This window comes from Phoenix dactylifera, chromosome 4 (genome assembly GCF_051530095.1).
Source record: "Phoenix dactylifera cultivar Ajwa chromosome 4, Ajwa_hap1_PhDact_Kaust_v1.1, whole genome shotgun sequence".
Taxonomy (NCBI): domain Eukaryota; kingdom Viridiplantae; phylum Streptophyta; class Magnoliopsida; order Arecales; family Arecaceae; genus Phoenix; species Phoenix dactylifera.
In genome coordinates this window covers 36,281,241-36,294,384 of record NC_143193.1, presented here as the reverse complement: position 1 = coordinate 36,294,384, position 13,144 = coordinate 36,281,241, and the positions used below count along the sequence as shown (strand labels likewise).

Below are 13,144 nucleotides of genomic sequence, written 5' to 3'. Positions count from 1 at the left end.
CCGAAGACTGGCGGTGCCATGCCGCATAGCGGAACAGCGTGTTGAATCCTACGCCAGAACGGCCCCGGCAGCGCGAATTTCTCGGGCCGTCGAGGTCTGCTACTTTGTCATAAAAGGGAGTTTCGAAGGGCATGTCTTGGGTGCGATCATACCAGCACTAATGCACCGGATCCTATCAGAACTCCGCAGTTAAGCGTGCTTGGGCGAGAGTAGTACTAGGATGGGTGACCCCCTGGGAAGTCCTCATGTTGCACCCTTTTTATTTTTTGCCCGCTTTTTTATTTTTTGATAATATTTATTTTTAATTTTTTGGCTTTTGGCTTTTCCTCTTCGGATAATTTTTTTCCCCCGACAATAAACTGGGTCCGGAGACTGGCGGTGCCATGCCGCATAGCGGGACCAGCGCGTTGAATCCTACGCCAGAACGGCCCCGGCAGCGCGAATGTCTCGGGCCGTCGAGGTCTGCTGCTTTGTCATAAAAGGGAGTTTCGAAGGGCATATCATGGGTGCGATCATACCAGCACTAATGCACCGGATCCCATCAGAACTCCGCAGTTAAGCGTGCTTGGGCGAGAGTAGTACTAGGATGGGTGACCCCCTGGGAAGTCCTCGTGTTGCACCCCTTTTATTTTTTGCCCGTTTTTTCCTTTTTTGATAACATTTATTTTTAATTTTTTGGCTTTTGGCTTTTCCTCTTCGGATAATTTTTTTCCCTCGAAAATAAACTGAGTCCGGAGACTCGCGGTGCCATGCCGCATAGCGGAACAGCGCATTGAATCCTACGCCAGAACGGCCCCGGCAGCGCGAATGTCTCAGGCCGTCGAGGTCTGCTGCTTTGTCATAAAAGGGTGTTTCGATGGGCATGTCATGGGTGCGATCATACCAGCACTAATGCACCGGATCCCATCAGAACTCCGCAGTTAAGCGTGCTTGGGCGAGAGTAGTACTAGGATGGGTGACCCCCTGGGAAGTCCTCGTGTTGCACCCCTCTTATTTTTTGCCCGCTTTTTTATTTTTTGATAATATTTATTTTTAATTTTTCGGCTTTTGGCTTTTCCTCTTCGGATAATTTTTTTCCCCCGAAAATAAACTGAGTCCGGAGACTCGCGGTGCCATGCCGCATAGCGGAACAGCGCGTTGAATCCTACGCCAGAACGGCCCCGGCAGCGCGAATGTCTCGGGCCGTCGCGGTCTGCTGCTTTGTCATAAAAGGGAGTTTCGAAGGGCATGTCATGGGTGCGATCATACCAGCACTAATGCACCGGATCCCATCATAACTCCGCAGTTAGGCGTGCTTGGGCGAGAGAAGTACTAGGATGGGTGACCCCCTGGGAAGTCCTCGTGTTGCACCCTTTTTATTTTTTGCCCGCTTTTTTATTTTTTGATAATATTTATTTTTAATTTTTTGGCTTTTGGCTTTTCCTCTTCGGATAATTTTTTCCCCCCGAAAATAAACTGAGTCCGGAGACTGGCGGTGCCATGCCGCATAGCGGAACAGCGCGTTGAATCCTACGCCAGAACGGCCCCGGCAGCGCGAATGTCTCGGGCCGTCGAGGTCTGCTGCTTTGTCATAAAAGGGAGTTTCGAAGGGCATGTCATGGGTGCGATCATACCAGCACTAATGCACCGGATCCCATCAGAACTCCGCAGTTAAGCGTGCTTGGGCGAGAGTAGTACTAGGATGGGTGACCCCCTGGGAAGTCCTCGTGTTGCACCCCTTTTATTTTTTGCCCGCTTTTTTATTTTTTGATAACATTTATTTTTTATTTTTCGGCTTTTGGCTTTTCCTCTTCGGATAATTTTTTTCCCCCGAAAATAAACTGAGTCCGGAGACTGGCGGTGCCATGCCGCATAGCGGAACAGCGCGTTGAATCCTACGCCAGAACGGCCCCGGCAGCGCGAATGTCTCGGGCCGTCGAGGTCTGCTGCTTTGTCATAAAAGGGAGTTTCGAAGGGCATGTCATGGGTGCGATCATACCAGCACTAATGCACCGGATCCCATCAGAACTCCGCAGTTAAGCGTGCTTGGGCGAGAGTAGTACTAGGATGGGTGACCCCCTGGGAAGTCCTCGTGTTGCACCCCTTTTATTTTTTGCCCGCTTTTTTATTTTTTGATAACATTTATTTTTTATTTTTCGGCTTTTGGCTTTTCCTCTTCGGATATTTTTTTTCCCCCGAAAATAAACTGAGTCCGGAGACTGGCGGTGCCATGCCGCATAGCGGAACAGCGTGTTGAATCCTACGCCAGAACGGCCCCGGCAGCGCGAATGTCTCGGGCCGTCGAGGTCTGCTACTTTGTCATAAAAGGGAGTTTCGAAGGGCATGTCTTGGGTGCGATCATACCAGCACTAATGCACCGGATCCTATCAGAACTCCGCAGTTAAGCGTGCTTGGGCGAGAGTAGTACTAGGATGGGTGACCCCCTGGGAAGTCCTCATGTTGCACCCTTTTTATTTTTTGCCCGCTTTTTTATTTTTTGATAATATTTATTTTTAATTTTTTGGCTTTTGGCTTTTCCTCTTCGGATAATTTTTTTCCCCCGACAATAAACTGGGTCCGGAGACTGGCGGTGCCATGCCGCATAGCGGGACCAGCGTGTTGAATCCTACGCCAGAACGGCCCCGGCAGCGCGAATGTCTCGGGCCGTCGAGGTCTGCTGCTTTGTCATAAAAGGGAGTTTCGAAGGGCATATCATGGGTGCGATCATACCAGCACTAATGCACCGGATCCCATCAGAACTCCGCAGTTAAGCGTGCTTGGGCGAGAGTAGTACTAGGATGGGTGACCCCCTGGGAAGTCCTCGTGTTGCACCCCTTTTATTTTTTGCCCGCTTTTTCCTTTTTTGATAACATTTATTTTTAATTTTTTGGCTTTTGGCTTTTCCTCTTCGGATAATTTTTTTCCCTCGAAAATAAACTGAGTCCGGAGACTCGCGGTGCCATGCCGCATAGCGGAACAGCGCATTGAATCCTACGCCAGAACGGCCCCGGCAGCGCGAATGTCTCAGGCCGTCGAGGTCTGCTGCTTTGTCATAAAAGGGTGTTTCGATGGGCATGTCATGGGTGCGATCATACCAGCACTAATGCACCGGATCCCATCAGAACTCCGCAGTTAAGCGTGCTTGGGCGAGAGTAGTACTAGGATGGGTGACCCCCTGGGAAGTCCTCGTGTTGCACCCCTCTTATTTTTTGCCCGCTTTTTTATTTTTTGATAATATTTATTTTTAATTTTTCGGCTTTTGGCTTTTCCTCTTCGGATAATTTTTTTCCCCCGAAAATAAACTGAGTCCGGAGACTCGCGGTGCCATGCCGCATAGCGGAACAGCGCGTTGAATCCTACGCCAGAACGGCGCCGGCAGCGCGAATGTCTCGGGCCGTCGAGGTCTGCTGCTTTGTCATAAAAGGGAGTTTCGAAGGGCATGTCATGGGTGCGATCATACCAGCACTAATGCACCGGATCCCATCAGAACTCCGCAGTTAAGCGTGCTTGGGCGAGAGTAGTACTAGGATGGGTGACCCCCTGGGAAGTCCTCGTGTTGCACCCTTTTTATTTTTTTCTCCACTTTTTTATTTTTTGATAATATTTATTTTTAATTTTTCGGCTTTTGGCTTTTCCTCTTCGGATAATTTTTTTCCCCCGAAAATAAACTGAGTCCGGAGACTGGCGGTGCCATGCCGCATAGCGGGAATAGCGCGTTGAATCCTACGCCAGAACGGCCCCGGCGGCGCGAATGTCTCGGGTCGTCGAGGTCTGCTGCTTTGTCATAAAAGGGAGTTTCGATGGGCATGTCATGGGTGCGATCATACCAGCACTAATGCACCGGATCCCATCAGAACTCCGCAGTTAAGCGTGCTTGGGCGAGAGTAGTACTAGGATGGGTGACCCCCTGGGAAGTCCTCGTGTTGCACCCCTTTTATTTTTTGCCCGCTTTTTTATTTTTTGATAATATTTATTTTTAATTTTTCGGCTTTTGGCTTTTCCTCTTCGGATAATTTTTTTCCCCCGAAAATAAACTGAGTCCGGAGACTCGCGGTGCCATGCCGCATAGCGGAACAGCGCGTTGAATCCTACGCCAGAACGGCCCCGGCAGCGCGAATGTCTCGGGCCGTCGCGGTCTGCTGCTTTGTCATAAAAGGGAGTTTCGAAGGGCATGTCATGGGTGCGATCATACCAGCACTAATGCACCGGATCCCATCATAACTCCGCAGTTAGGCGTGCTTGGGCGAGAGAAGTACTAGGATGGGTGACCCCCTGAGAAGTCCTCGTGTTGCACCCTTTTTATTTTTTGCCCGCTTTTTTATTTTTTGATAATATTTATTTTTAATTTTTTGGCTTTTGGCTTTTCCTCTTCGGATAATTTTTTCCCCCCGAAAATAAACTGAGTCCGGAGACTGGCGGTGCCATGCCGCATAGCGGAACAGCGCGTTGAATCCTACGCCAGAACGGCCCCGGCAGCGCGAATGTCTCGGGCCGTCGAGGTCTGCTGCTTTGTCATAAAAGGGAGTTTCGAAGGGCATGTCATGGGTGCGATCATACCAGCACTAATGCACCGGATCCCATCAGAACTCCGCAGTTAAGAGTGCTTGGGCGAGAGTAGTACTAGGATGGGTGACCCCCTGGGAAGTCCTCGTGTTGCACCCCTTTTATTTTTTGCCCGCTTTTTTATTTTTTGATAACATTTATTTTTTATTTTTCGGCTTTTGGCTTTTCCTCTTCGGATAATTTTTTTCCCCCGAAAATAAACTGAGTCCGGAGACTGGCGGTGCCATGCCGCATAGCGGAACAGCGCGTTGAATCCTACGCCAGAACGGCCCCGGCAGCGCGAATGTCTCGGGCCGTCGAGGTCTGCTGCTTTGTCATAAAAGGGAGTTTCGAAGGGCATGTCATGGGTGCGATCATACCAGCACTAATGCACCGGATCCCATCAGAACTCCGCAGTTAAGCGTGCTTGGGCGAGAGTAGTACTAGGATGGGTGACCCCCTGGGAAGTCCTCGTGTTGCACCCCTTTTATTTTTTGCCCGCTTTTTTATTTTTTGATAACATTTATTTTTTATTTTTCGGCTTTTGGCTTTTCCTCTTCGGATATTTTTTTTCCCCCGAAAATAAACTGAGTCCGGAGACTGGCGGTGCCATGCCGCATAGCGGAACAGCGTGTTGAATCCTACGCCAGAACGGCCCCGGCAGCGCGAATGTCTCGGGCCGTCGAGGTCTGCTACTTTGTCATAAAAGGGAGTTTCGAAGGGCATGTCTTGGGTGCGATCATACCAGCACTAATGCACCGGATCCTATCAGAACTCCGCAGTTAAGCGTGCTTGGGCGAGAGTAGTACTAGGATGGGTGACCCCCTGGGAAGTCCTCATGTTGCACCCTTTTTATTTTTTGCCCGCTTTTTTATTTTTTGATAATATTTATTTTTAATTTTTTGGCTTTTGGCTTTTCCTCTTCGGATAATTTTTTTCCCCCGACAATAAACTGGGTCCGGAGACTGGCGGTGCCATGCCGCATAGCGGGACCAGCGCGTTGAATCCTACGCCAGAACGGCCCCGGCAGCGCGAATGTCTCGGGCCGTCGAGGTCTGCTGCTTTGTCATAAAAGGGAGTTTCGAAGGGCATATCATGGGTGCGATCATACCAGCACTAATGCACCGGATCCCATCAGAACTCCGCAGTTAAGCGTGCTTGGGCGAGAGTAGTACTAGGATGGGTGACCCCCTGGGAAGTCCTCGTGTTGCACCCCTTTTATTTTTTGCCCGCTTTTTCCTTTTTTGATAACATTTATTTTTAATTTTTTGGCTTTTGGCTTTTCCTCTTCGGATAATTTTTTTCCCTCGAAAATAAACTGAGTCCGGAGACTCGCGGTGCCATGCCGCATAGCGGAACAGCGCATTGAATCCTACGCCAGAACGGCCCCGGCAGCGCGAATGTCTCAGGCCGTCGAGGTCTGCTGCTTTGTCATAAAAGGGTGTTTCGATGGGCATGTCATGGGTGCGATCATACCAGCACTAATGCACCGGATCCCATCAGAACTCCGCAGTTAAGCGTGCTTGGGCGAGAGTAGTACTAGGATGGGTGACCCCCTGGGAAGTCCTCGTGTTGCACCCCTCTTATTTTTTGCCCGCTTTTTTATTTTTTGATAATATTTATTTTTAATTTTTCGGCTTTTGGCTTTTCCTCTTCGGATAATTTTTTTCCCCCGAAAATAAACTGAGTCCGGAGACTCGCGGTGCCATGCCGCATAGCGGAACAGCGCGTTGAATCCTACGCCAGAACGGCGCCGGCAGCGCGAATGTCTCGGGCCGTCGAGGTCTGCTGCTTTGTCATAAAAGGGAGTTTCGAAGGGCATGTCATGGGTGCGATCATACCAGCACTAATGCACCGGATCCCATCAGAACTCCGCAGTTAAGCGTGCTTGGGCGAGAGTAGTACTAGGATGGGTGACCCCCTGGGAAGTCCTCGTGTTGCACCCTTTTTATTTTTTTCTCCACTTTTTTATTTTTTGATAATATTTATTTTTAATTTTTCGGCTTTTGGCTTTTCCTCTTCGGATAATTTTTTTCCCCCGAAAATAAACTGAGTCCGGAGACTGGCGGTGCCATGCCGCATAGCGGGAATAGCGCGTTGAATCCTACGCCAGAACGGCCCCGGCGGCGCGAATGTCTCGGGTCGTCGAGGTCTGCTGCTTTGTCATAAAAGGGAGTTTCGATGGGCATGTCATGGGTGCGATCATACCAGCACTAATGCACCGGATCCCATCAGAACTCCGCAGTTAAGCGTGCTTGGGCGAGAGTAGTACTAGGATGGGTGACCCCCTGGGAAGTCCTCGTGTTGCACCCCTTTTATTTTTTGCCCGCTTTTTTATTTTTTGATAATATTTATTTTTAATTTTTCGGCTTTTGGCTTTTCCTCTTCGGATAATTTTTTTCCCCCGAAAATAAACTGAGTCCGGAGACTCGCGGTGCCATGCCGCATAGCGGAACAGCGCGTTGAATCCTACGCCAGAACGGCCCCGGCAGCGCGAATGTCTCGGGCCGTCGCGGTCTGCTGCTTTGTCATAAAAGGGAGTTTCGAAGGGCATGTCATGGGTGCGATCATACCAGCACTAATGCACCGGATCCCATCATAACTCCGCAGTTAGGCGTGCTTGGGCGAGAGAAGTACTAGGATGGGTGACCCCCTGGGAAGTCCTCGTGTTGCACCCTTTTTATTTTTTGCCCGCTTTTTTATTTTTTGATAATATTTATTTTTAATTTTTTGGCTTTTGGCTTTTCCTCTTCGGATAATTTTTTCCCCCCGAAAATAAACTGAGTCCGGAGACTGGCGGTGCCATGCCGCATAGCGGAACAGCGCGTTGAATCCTACGCCAGAACGGCCCCGGCAGCGCGAATGTCTCGGGCCGTCGAGGTCTGCTGCTTTGTCATAAAAGGGAGTTTCGAAGGGCATGTCATGGGTGCGATCATACCAGCACTAATGCACCGGATCCCATCAGAACTCCGCAGTTAAGAGTGCTTGGGCGAGAGTAGTACTAGGATGGGTGACCCCCTGGGAAGTCCTCGTGTTGCACCCCTTTTATTTTTTGCCCGCTTTTTTATTTTTTGATAACATTTATTTTTTATTTTTCGGCTTTTGGCTTTTCCTCTTCGGATAATTTTTTTCCCCCGAAAATAAACTGAGTCCGGAGACTGGCGGTGCCATGCCGCATAGCGGAACAGCGCGTTGAATCCTACGCCAGAACGGCCCCGGCAGCGCGAATGTCTCGGGCCGTCGAGGTCTGCTGCTTTGTCATAAAAGGGAGTTTCGAAGGGCATGTCATGGGTGCGATCATACCAGCACTAATGCACCGGATCCCATCAGAACTCCGCAGTTAAGCGTGCTTGGGCGAGAGTAGTACTAGGATGGGTGACCCCCTGGGAAGTCCTCGTGTTGCACCCCTTTTATTTTTTGCCCGCTTTTTTATTTTTTGATAACATTTATTTTTTATTTTTCGGCTTTTGGCTTTTCCTCTTCGGATATTTTTTTTCCCCCGAAAATAAACTGAGTCCGGAGACTGGCGGTGCCATGCCGCATAGCGGAACAGCGTGTTGAATCCTACGCCAGAACGGCCCCGGCAGCGCGAATGTCTCGGGCCGTCGAGGTCTGCTACTTTGTCATAAAAGGGAGTTTCGAAGGGCATGTCTTGGGTGCGATCATACCAGCACTAATGCACCGGATCCTATCAGAACTCCGCAGTTAAGCGTGCTTGGGCGAGAGTAGTACTAGGATGGGTGACCCCCTGGGAAGTCCTCATGTTGCACCCTTTTTATTTTTTGCCCGCTTTTTTATTTTTTGATAATATTTATTTTTAATTTTTTGGCTTTTGGCTTTTCCTCTTCGGATAATTTTTTCCCCCCGAAAATAAACTGAGTCCGGAGACTCGCGGTGCCATGCCGCATAGCGGAACAGCGCGTTGAATCCTACGCCAGAACGGCGCCGGCAGCGCGAATGTCTCGGGCCGTCGAGGTCTGCTGCTTTGTCATAAAAGGGAGTTTCGAAGGGCATGTCATGGGTGCGATCATACCAGCACTAATGCACCGGATCCCATCAGAACTCCGCAGTTAAGCGTGCTTGGGCGAGAGTAGTACTAGGATGGGTGACCCCCTGGGAAGTCCTCGTGTTGCACCCTTTTTATTTTTTTCTCCACTTTTTTATTTTTTGATAATATTTATTTTTAATTTTTCGGCTTTTGGCTTTTCCTCTTCGGATAATTTTTTTCCCCCGAAAATAAACTGAGTCCGGAGACTGGCGGTGCCATGCCGCATAGCGGGAATAGCGCGTTGAATCCTACGCCAGAACGGCCCCGGCGGCGCGAATGTCTCGGGTCGTCGAGGTCTGCTGCTTTGTCATAAAAGGGAGTTTCGATGGGCATGTCATGGGTGCGATCATACCAGCACTAATGCACCGGATCCCATCAGAACTCCGCAGTTAAGCGTGCTTGGGCGAGAGTAGTACTAGGATGGGTGACCCCCTGGGAAGTCCTCGTGTTGCACCCCTTTTATTTTTTGCCCGCTTTTTTATTTTTTGATAATATTTATTTTTAATTTTTCGGCTTTTGGCTTTTCCTCTTCGGATAATTTTTTTCCCCCGAAAATAAACTGAGTCCGGAGACTCGCGGTGCCATGCCGCATAGCGGAACAGCGCGTTGAATCCTACGCCAGAACGGCCCCGGCAGCGCGAATGTCTCGGGCCGTCGCGGTCTGCTGCTTTGTCATAAAAGGGAGTTTCGAAGGGCATGTCATGGGTGCGATCATACCAGCACTAATGCACCGGATCCCATCATAACTCCGCAGTTAGGCGTGCTTGGGCGAGAGAAGTACTAGGATGGGTGACCCCCTGGGAAGTCCTCGTGTTGCACCCTTTTTATTTTTTGCCCGCTTTTTTATTTTTTGATAATATTTATTTTTAATTTTTTGGCTTTTGGCTTTTCCTCTTCGGATAATTTTTTCCCCCCGAAAATAAACTGAGTCCGGAGACTGGCGGTGCCATGCCGCATAGCGGAACAGCGCGTTGAATCCTACGCCAGAACGGCCCCGGCAGCGCGAATGTCTCGGGCCGTCGAGGTCTGCTGCTTTGTCATAAAAGGGAGTTTCGAAGGGCATGTCATGGGTGCGATCATACCAGCACTAATGCACCGGATCCCATCAGAACTCCGCAGTTAAGAGTGCTTGGGCGAGAGTAGTACTAGGATGGGTGACCCCCTGGGAAGTCCTCGTGTTGCACCCCTTTTATTTTTTGCCCGCTTTTTTATTTTTTGATAACATTTATTTTTTATTTTTCGGCTTTTGGCTTTTCCTCTTCGGATAATTTTTTTCCTCCGAAAATAAACTGAGTCCGGAGACTGGCGGTGCCATGCCGCATAGCGGAACAGCGCGTTGAATCCTACGCCAGAACGGCCCCGGCAGCGCGAATGTCTCGGGCCGTCGAGGTCTGCTGCTTTGTCATAAAAGGGAGTTTCGAAGGGCATGTCATGGGTGCGATCATACCAGCACTAATGCACCGGATCCCATCAGAACTCCGCAGTTAAGCGTGCTTGGGCGAGAGTAGTACTAGGATGGGTGACCCCCTGGGAAGTCCTCGTGTTGCACCCCTTTTATTTTTTGCCCGCTTTTTTATTTTTTGATAACATTTATTTTTTATTTTTCGGCTTTTGGCTTTTCCTCTTCGGATAATTTTTTTCCCCCGAAAATAAACTGAGTCCGGAGACTGGCGGTGCCATGCCGCATAGCGGAACAGCGTGTTGAATCCTACGCCAGAACGGCCCCGGCAGCGCGAATGTCTCGGGCCGTCGAGGTCTGCTACTTTGTCATAAAAGGGAGTTTCGAAGGGCATGTCTTGGGTGCGATCATACCAGCACTAATGCACCGGATCCTATCAGAACTCCGCAGTTAAGCGTGCTTGGGCGAGAGTAGTACTAGGATGGGTGACCCCCTGGGAAGTCCTCATGTTGCACCCTTTTTATTTTTTGCCCGCTTTTTTATTTTTTGATAATATTTATTTTTAATTTTTTGGCTTTTGGCTTTTCCTCTTCGGATAATTTTTTTCCCCCGACAATAAACTGGGTCCGGAGACTGGCGGTGCCATGCCGCATAGCGGGACCAGCGCGTTGAATCCTACGCCAGAACGGCCCCGGCAGCGCGAATGTCTCGGGCCGTCGAGGTCTGCTGCTTTGTCATAAAAGGGAGTTTCGAAGGGCATATCATGGGTGCGATCATACCAGCACTAATGCACCGGATCCCATCAGAACTCCGCAGTTAAGCGTGCTTGGGCGAGAGTAGTACTAGGATGGGTGACCCCCTGGGAAGTCCTCGTGTTGCACCCCTTTTATTTTTTGCCCGCTTTTTTCTTTTTTGATAACATTTATTTTTAATTTTTTGGCTTTTGGCTTTTCCTCTTCGGATAATTTTTTTCCCTCGAAAATAAACTGAGTCCGGAGACTCGCGGTGCCATGCCGCATAGCGGAACAGCGCATTGAATCCTACGCCAGAACGGCCCCGGCAGCGCGAATGTCTCGGGCCGTCGAGGTCTGCTGCTTTGTCATAAAAGGGTGTTTCGATGGGCATGTCATGGGTGCGATCATACCAGCACTAATGCACCGGATCCCATCAGAACTCCGCAGTTAAGCGTGCTTGGGCGAGAGTAGTACTAGGATGGGTGACCCCCTGGGAAGTCCTCGTGTTGCACCCCTTTTATTTTTTGCCCGCTTTTTTATTTTTTGATAATATTTATTTTTAATTTTTCGGCTTTTGGCTTTTCCCCTTCGGATAATTTTTTTCCCCCGAAAATAAACTGAGTCCGGAGACACGCGGTGCCATGCCGCATAGCGGAACAGCGCGTTGAATCCTACGCCAGAACGGCCCCGGCAGCGCGAATGTCTCGGGCCGTCGAGGTCTGCTGCTTTGTCATAAAAGGGAGTTTCGAAGGGCATGTCATGGGTGCGATCATACCAGCACTAATGCACCGGATCCCATCAGAACTCCGGAGTTAAGCGTGCTTGGGCGAGAGTAGTACTAGGATGGGTGACCCCCTGGGAAGTCCTCGTGTTGCACCCTTTTTATTTTTTTCTCCACTTTTTTATTTTTTGATAATATTTATTTTTAATTTTTCGGCTTTTGGCTTTTCCTCTTCGGATAATTTTTTTCCCCCGAAAATAAACTGAGTCCGGAGACTGGCGGTGCCATGCCGCATAGCGGGAATAGCGCGTTGAATCCTACGCCAGAACGGCCCCGGCGGCGCGAATGTCTCGGGCCGTCGAGGTCTGCTGCTTTGTCATAAAAGGGAGTTTCGAAGGGCATGTCATGGGTGCGATCATACCAGCACTAATGCACCGGATCCCATCAGAACTCCGGAGTTAAGCGTGCTTGGGCGAGAGTAGTACTAGGATGGGTGACCCCCTGGGAAGTCCTCGTGTTGCACCCTTTTTATTTTTTTCTCCACTTTTTTATTTTTTGATAATATTTATTTTTAATTTTTCGGCTTTTGGCTTTTCCTCTTCGGATAATTTTTTTCCCCCGAAAATAAACTGAGTCCGGAGACTGGCGGTGCCATGCCGCATAGCGGAACAGCGCGTTGAATCCTACGCCAGAACGGCCCCGGCAGCGCGAATGTCTCGGGCCGTCGAGGTCTGCTGCTTTGTCATAAAAGGGAGTTTCGAAGGGCATGTCATGGGTGCGATCATACCAGCACTAATGCACCGGATCCCATCAGAACTCCGCAGTTAAGCGTGCTTGGGCGAGAGTAGTACTAGGATGGGTGACCCCCTGGGAAGTCCTCGTGTTGCACCCCTTTTATTTTTTGCCCGCTTTTTTATTTTTTGATAACATTTATTTTTTATTTTTCGGCTTTTGGCTTTTCCTCTTCGGATAATTTTTTTCCCCCGAAAATAAACTGAGTCCGGAGACTGGCGGTGCCATGCCGCATAGCGGAACAGCGTGTTGAATCCTACGCCAGAACGGCCCCGGCAGCGCGAATGTCTCGGGCCGTCGAGGTCTGCTACTTTGTCATAAAAGGGAGTTTCGAAGGGCATGTCTTGGGTGCGATCATACCAGCACTAATGCACCGGATCCGATCAGAACTCCGCAGTTAAGCGTGCTTGGGCGAGAGTAGTACTAGGATGGGTGACCCCCTGGGAAGTCCTCATGTTGCACCCTTTTTATTTTTTGCCCGCTTTTTTATTTTTTGATAATATTTATTTTTAATTTTTTGGCTTTTGGCTTTTCCTCTTCGGATAATTTTTTTCCCCCGACAATAAACTAGGTCCGGAGACTGGCGGTGCCATGCCGCATAGCGGGACCAGCGCGTTGAATCCTACGCCAGAACGGCCCCGGCAGCGCGAATGTCTCGGGCCGTCGAGGTCTGCTGCTTTGTCATAAAAGGGAGTTTCGAAGGGCATATCATGGGTGCGATCATACCAGCACTAATGCACCGGATCCCATCAGAACTCCGCAGTTAAGCGTGCTTGGGCGAGAGTAGTACTAGGATGGGTGACCCCCTGGGAAGTCCTCGTGTTGCACCCCTTTTATTTTTTGCCCGCTTTTTTCTTTTTTGATAACATTTATTTTTAATTTTTTGGCTTTTGGCTTTTCCTCTTCGGATAATTTTTTTCCCTCGAAAA

The 13,144-nt window shown here is 49.6% G+C and overlaps 32 non-coding genes and 4 pseudogenes across 32 annotated transcripts; all 36 read left to right on the top strand.

Moving 5' to 3' along the window:
- The first annotated feature begins 138 nt into the window (after nt 1-138).
- Nucleotides 139-257, top strand: LOC149760080 (5S ribosomal RNA). The gene has a single exon (XR_016407316.1). It is a non-coding gene; the product is annotated as a 5S ribosomal RNA (ribosomal RNA).
- A 247-nt stretch (nt 258-504) lies between these two features.
- On the top strand, nt 505-623 carry LOC149760079 (5S ribosomal RNA). The gene has a single exon (XR_016409545.1). It is a non-coding gene; the product is annotated as a 5S ribosomal RNA (ribosomal RNA).
- Nucleotides 624-869: 246 nt separating this feature from the next.
- LOC149760078 (5S ribosomal RNA) lies at nt 870-988 on the top strand. The gene has a single exon (XR_016409544.1). It is a non-coding gene; the product is annotated as a 5S ribosomal RNA (ribosomal RNA).
- Nucleotides 989-1,234: 246 nt separating this feature from the next.
- On the top strand, nt 1,235-1,353 carry LOC149760077 (5S ribosomal RNA; annotated as a pseudogene).
- Nucleotides 1,354-1,599: 246 nt separating this feature from the next.
- Nucleotides 1,600-1,718, top strand: LOC149760076 (5S ribosomal RNA). Its single transcript, XR_016409543.1, has one exon. It is a non-coding gene; the product is annotated as a 5S ribosomal RNA (ribosomal RNA).
- Nucleotides 1,719-1,964: 246 nt separating this feature from the next.
- On the top strand, nt 1,965-2,083 carry LOC149760075 (5S ribosomal RNA). The gene has a single exon (XR_016409542.1). It is a non-coding gene; the product is annotated as a 5S ribosomal RNA (ribosomal RNA).
- A 246-nt stretch (nt 2,084-2,329) lies between these two features.
- Nucleotides 2,330-2,448, top strand: LOC149760074 (5S ribosomal RNA). Its single transcript, XR_016407315.1, has one exon. It is a non-coding gene; the product is annotated as a 5S ribosomal RNA (ribosomal RNA).
- A 247-nt stretch (nt 2,449-2,695) lies between these two features.
- On the top strand, nt 2,696-2,814 carry LOC149760073 (5S ribosomal RNA). Its single transcript, XR_016409541.1, has one exon. It is a non-coding gene; the product is annotated as a 5S ribosomal RNA (ribosomal RNA).
- Nucleotides 2,815-3,060: 246 nt separating this feature from the next.
- On the top strand, nt 3,061-3,179 carry LOC149760072 (5S ribosomal RNA). Its single transcript, XR_016409539.1, has one exon. It is a non-coding gene; the product is annotated as a 5S ribosomal RNA (ribosomal RNA).
- Nucleotides 3,180-3,425: 246 nt separating this feature from the next.
- Nucleotides 3,426-3,544, top strand: LOC149760071 (5S ribosomal RNA). The gene has a single exon (XR_016412003.1). It is a non-coding gene; the product is annotated as a 5S ribosomal RNA (ribosomal RNA).
- A 248-nt stretch (nt 3,545-3,792) lies between these two features.
- Nucleotides 3,793-3,911, top strand: LOC149760070 (5S ribosomal RNA). The gene has a single exon (XR_016409538.1). It is a non-coding gene; the product is annotated as a 5S ribosomal RNA (ribosomal RNA).
- A 246-nt stretch (nt 3,912-4,157) lies between these two features.
- LOC149760069 (5S ribosomal RNA) lies at nt 4,158-4,276 on the top strand (annotated as a pseudogene).
- Nucleotides 4,277-4,522: 246 nt separating this feature from the next.
- On the top strand, nt 4,523-4,641 carry LOC149760068 (5S ribosomal RNA). Its single transcript, XR_016405842.1, has one exon. It is a non-coding gene; the product is annotated as a 5S ribosomal RNA (ribosomal RNA).
- Nucleotides 4,642-4,887: 246 nt separating this feature from the next.
- Nucleotides 4,888-5,006, top strand: LOC149760067 (5S ribosomal RNA). The gene has a single exon (XR_016409537.1). It is a non-coding gene; the product is annotated as a 5S ribosomal RNA (ribosomal RNA).
- Nucleotides 5,007-5,252: 246 nt separating this feature from the next.
- On the top strand, nt 5,253-5,371 carry LOC149760066 (5S ribosomal RNA). Its single transcript, XR_016407314.1, has one exon. It is a non-coding gene; the product is annotated as a 5S ribosomal RNA (ribosomal RNA).
- A 247-nt stretch (nt 5,372-5,618) lies between these two features.
- Nucleotides 5,619-5,737, top strand: LOC149760065 (5S ribosomal RNA). The gene has a single exon (XR_016409536.1). It is a non-coding gene; the product is annotated as a 5S ribosomal RNA (ribosomal RNA).
- A 246-nt stretch (nt 5,738-5,983) lies between these two features.
- On the top strand, nt 5,984-6,102 carry LOC149760064 (5S ribosomal RNA). Its single transcript, XR_016409535.1, has one exon. It is a non-coding gene; the product is annotated as a 5S ribosomal RNA (ribosomal RNA).
- A 246-nt stretch (nt 6,103-6,348) lies between these two features.
- On the top strand, nt 6,349-6,467 carry LOC149760063 (5S ribosomal RNA). The gene has a single exon (XR_016412002.1). It is a non-coding gene; the product is annotated as a 5S ribosomal RNA (ribosomal RNA).
- Nucleotides 6,468-6,715: 248 nt separating this feature from the next.
- LOC149760062 (5S ribosomal RNA) lies at nt 6,716-6,834 on the top strand. Its single transcript, XR_016409534.1, has one exon. It is a non-coding gene; the product is annotated as a 5S ribosomal RNA (ribosomal RNA).
- A 246-nt stretch (nt 6,835-7,080) lies between these two features.
- On the top strand, nt 7,081-7,199 carry LOC149760061 (5S ribosomal RNA; annotated as a pseudogene).
- Nucleotides 7,200-7,445: 246 nt separating this feature from the next.
- Nucleotides 7,446-7,564, top strand: LOC149760060 (5S ribosomal RNA). Its single transcript, XR_016405734.1, has one exon. It is a non-coding gene; the product is annotated as a 5S ribosomal RNA (ribosomal RNA).
- Nucleotides 7,565-7,810: 246 nt separating this feature from the next.
- On the top strand, nt 7,811-7,929 carry LOC149760059 (5S ribosomal RNA). Its single transcript, XR_016409533.1, has one exon. It is a non-coding gene; the product is annotated as a 5S ribosomal RNA (ribosomal RNA).
- A 246-nt stretch (nt 7,930-8,175) lies between these two features.
- On the top strand, nt 8,176-8,294 carry LOC149760058 (5S ribosomal RNA). Its single transcript, XR_016407312.1, has one exon. It is a non-coding gene; the product is annotated as a 5S ribosomal RNA (ribosomal RNA).
- A 246-nt stretch (nt 8,295-8,540) lies between these two features.
- LOC149760057 (5S ribosomal RNA) lies at nt 8,541-8,659 on the top strand. Its single transcript, XR_016412001.1, has one exon. It is a non-coding gene; the product is annotated as a 5S ribosomal RNA (ribosomal RNA).
- Nucleotides 8,660-8,907: 248 nt separating this feature from the next.
- LOC149760056 (5S ribosomal RNA) lies at nt 8,908-9,026 on the top strand. Its single transcript, XR_016409532.1, has one exon. It is a non-coding gene; the product is annotated as a 5S ribosomal RNA (ribosomal RNA).
- Nucleotides 9,027-9,272: 246 nt separating this feature from the next.
- LOC149760055 (5S ribosomal RNA) lies at nt 9,273-9,391 on the top strand (annotated as a pseudogene).
- Nucleotides 9,392-9,637: 246 nt separating this feature from the next.
- LOC149760054 (5S ribosomal RNA) lies at nt 9,638-9,756 on the top strand. Its single transcript, XR_016405629.1, has one exon. It is a non-coding gene; the product is annotated as a 5S ribosomal RNA (ribosomal RNA).
- Nucleotides 9,757-10,002: 246 nt separating this feature from the next.
- Nucleotides 10,003-10,121, top strand: LOC149760053 (5S ribosomal RNA). The gene has a single exon (XR_016409531.1). It is a non-coding gene; the product is annotated as a 5S ribosomal RNA (ribosomal RNA).
- A 246-nt stretch (nt 10,122-10,367) lies between these two features.
- Nucleotides 10,368-10,486, top strand: LOC149760052 (5S ribosomal RNA). The gene has a single exon (XR_016407311.1). It is a non-coding gene; the product is annotated as a 5S ribosomal RNA (ribosomal RNA).
- A 247-nt stretch (nt 10,487-10,733) lies between these two features.
- LOC149760051 (5S ribosomal RNA) lies at nt 10,734-10,852 on the top strand. The gene has a single exon (XR_016409530.1). It is a non-coding gene; the product is annotated as a 5S ribosomal RNA (ribosomal RNA).
- A 246-nt stretch (nt 10,853-11,098) lies between these two features.
- LOC149760050 (5S ribosomal RNA) lies at nt 11,099-11,217 on the top strand. The gene has a single exon (XR_016409528.1). It is a non-coding gene; the product is annotated as a 5S ribosomal RNA (ribosomal RNA).
- Nucleotides 11,218-11,463: 246 nt separating this feature from the next.
- On the top strand, nt 11,464-11,582 carry LOC149760049 (5S ribosomal RNA). Its single transcript, XR_016400494.1, has one exon. It is a non-coding gene; the product is annotated as a 5S ribosomal RNA (ribosomal RNA).
- A 248-nt stretch (nt 11,583-11,830) lies between these two features.
- On the top strand, nt 11,831-11,949 carry LOC149760048 (5S ribosomal RNA). The gene has a single exon (XR_016400493.1). It is a non-coding gene; the product is annotated as a 5S ribosomal RNA (ribosomal RNA).
- Nucleotides 11,950-12,196: 247 nt separating this feature from the next.
- LOC149760047 (5S ribosomal RNA) lies at nt 12,197-12,315 on the top strand. The gene has a single exon (XR_016409527.1). It is a non-coding gene; the product is annotated as a 5S ribosomal RNA (ribosomal RNA).
- Nucleotides 12,316-12,561: 246 nt separating this feature from the next.
- Nucleotides 12,562-12,680, top strand: LOC149760046 (5S ribosomal RNA). Its single transcript, XR_016407848.1, has one exon. It is a non-coding gene; the product is annotated as a 5S ribosomal RNA (ribosomal RNA).
- A 247-nt stretch (nt 12,681-12,927) lies between these two features.
- On the top strand, nt 12,928-13,046 carry LOC149760045 (5S ribosomal RNA). The gene has a single exon (XR_016409526.1). It is a non-coding gene; the product is annotated as a 5S ribosomal RNA (ribosomal RNA).
- Nucleotides 13,047-13,144: the final 98 nt, after the last annotated feature.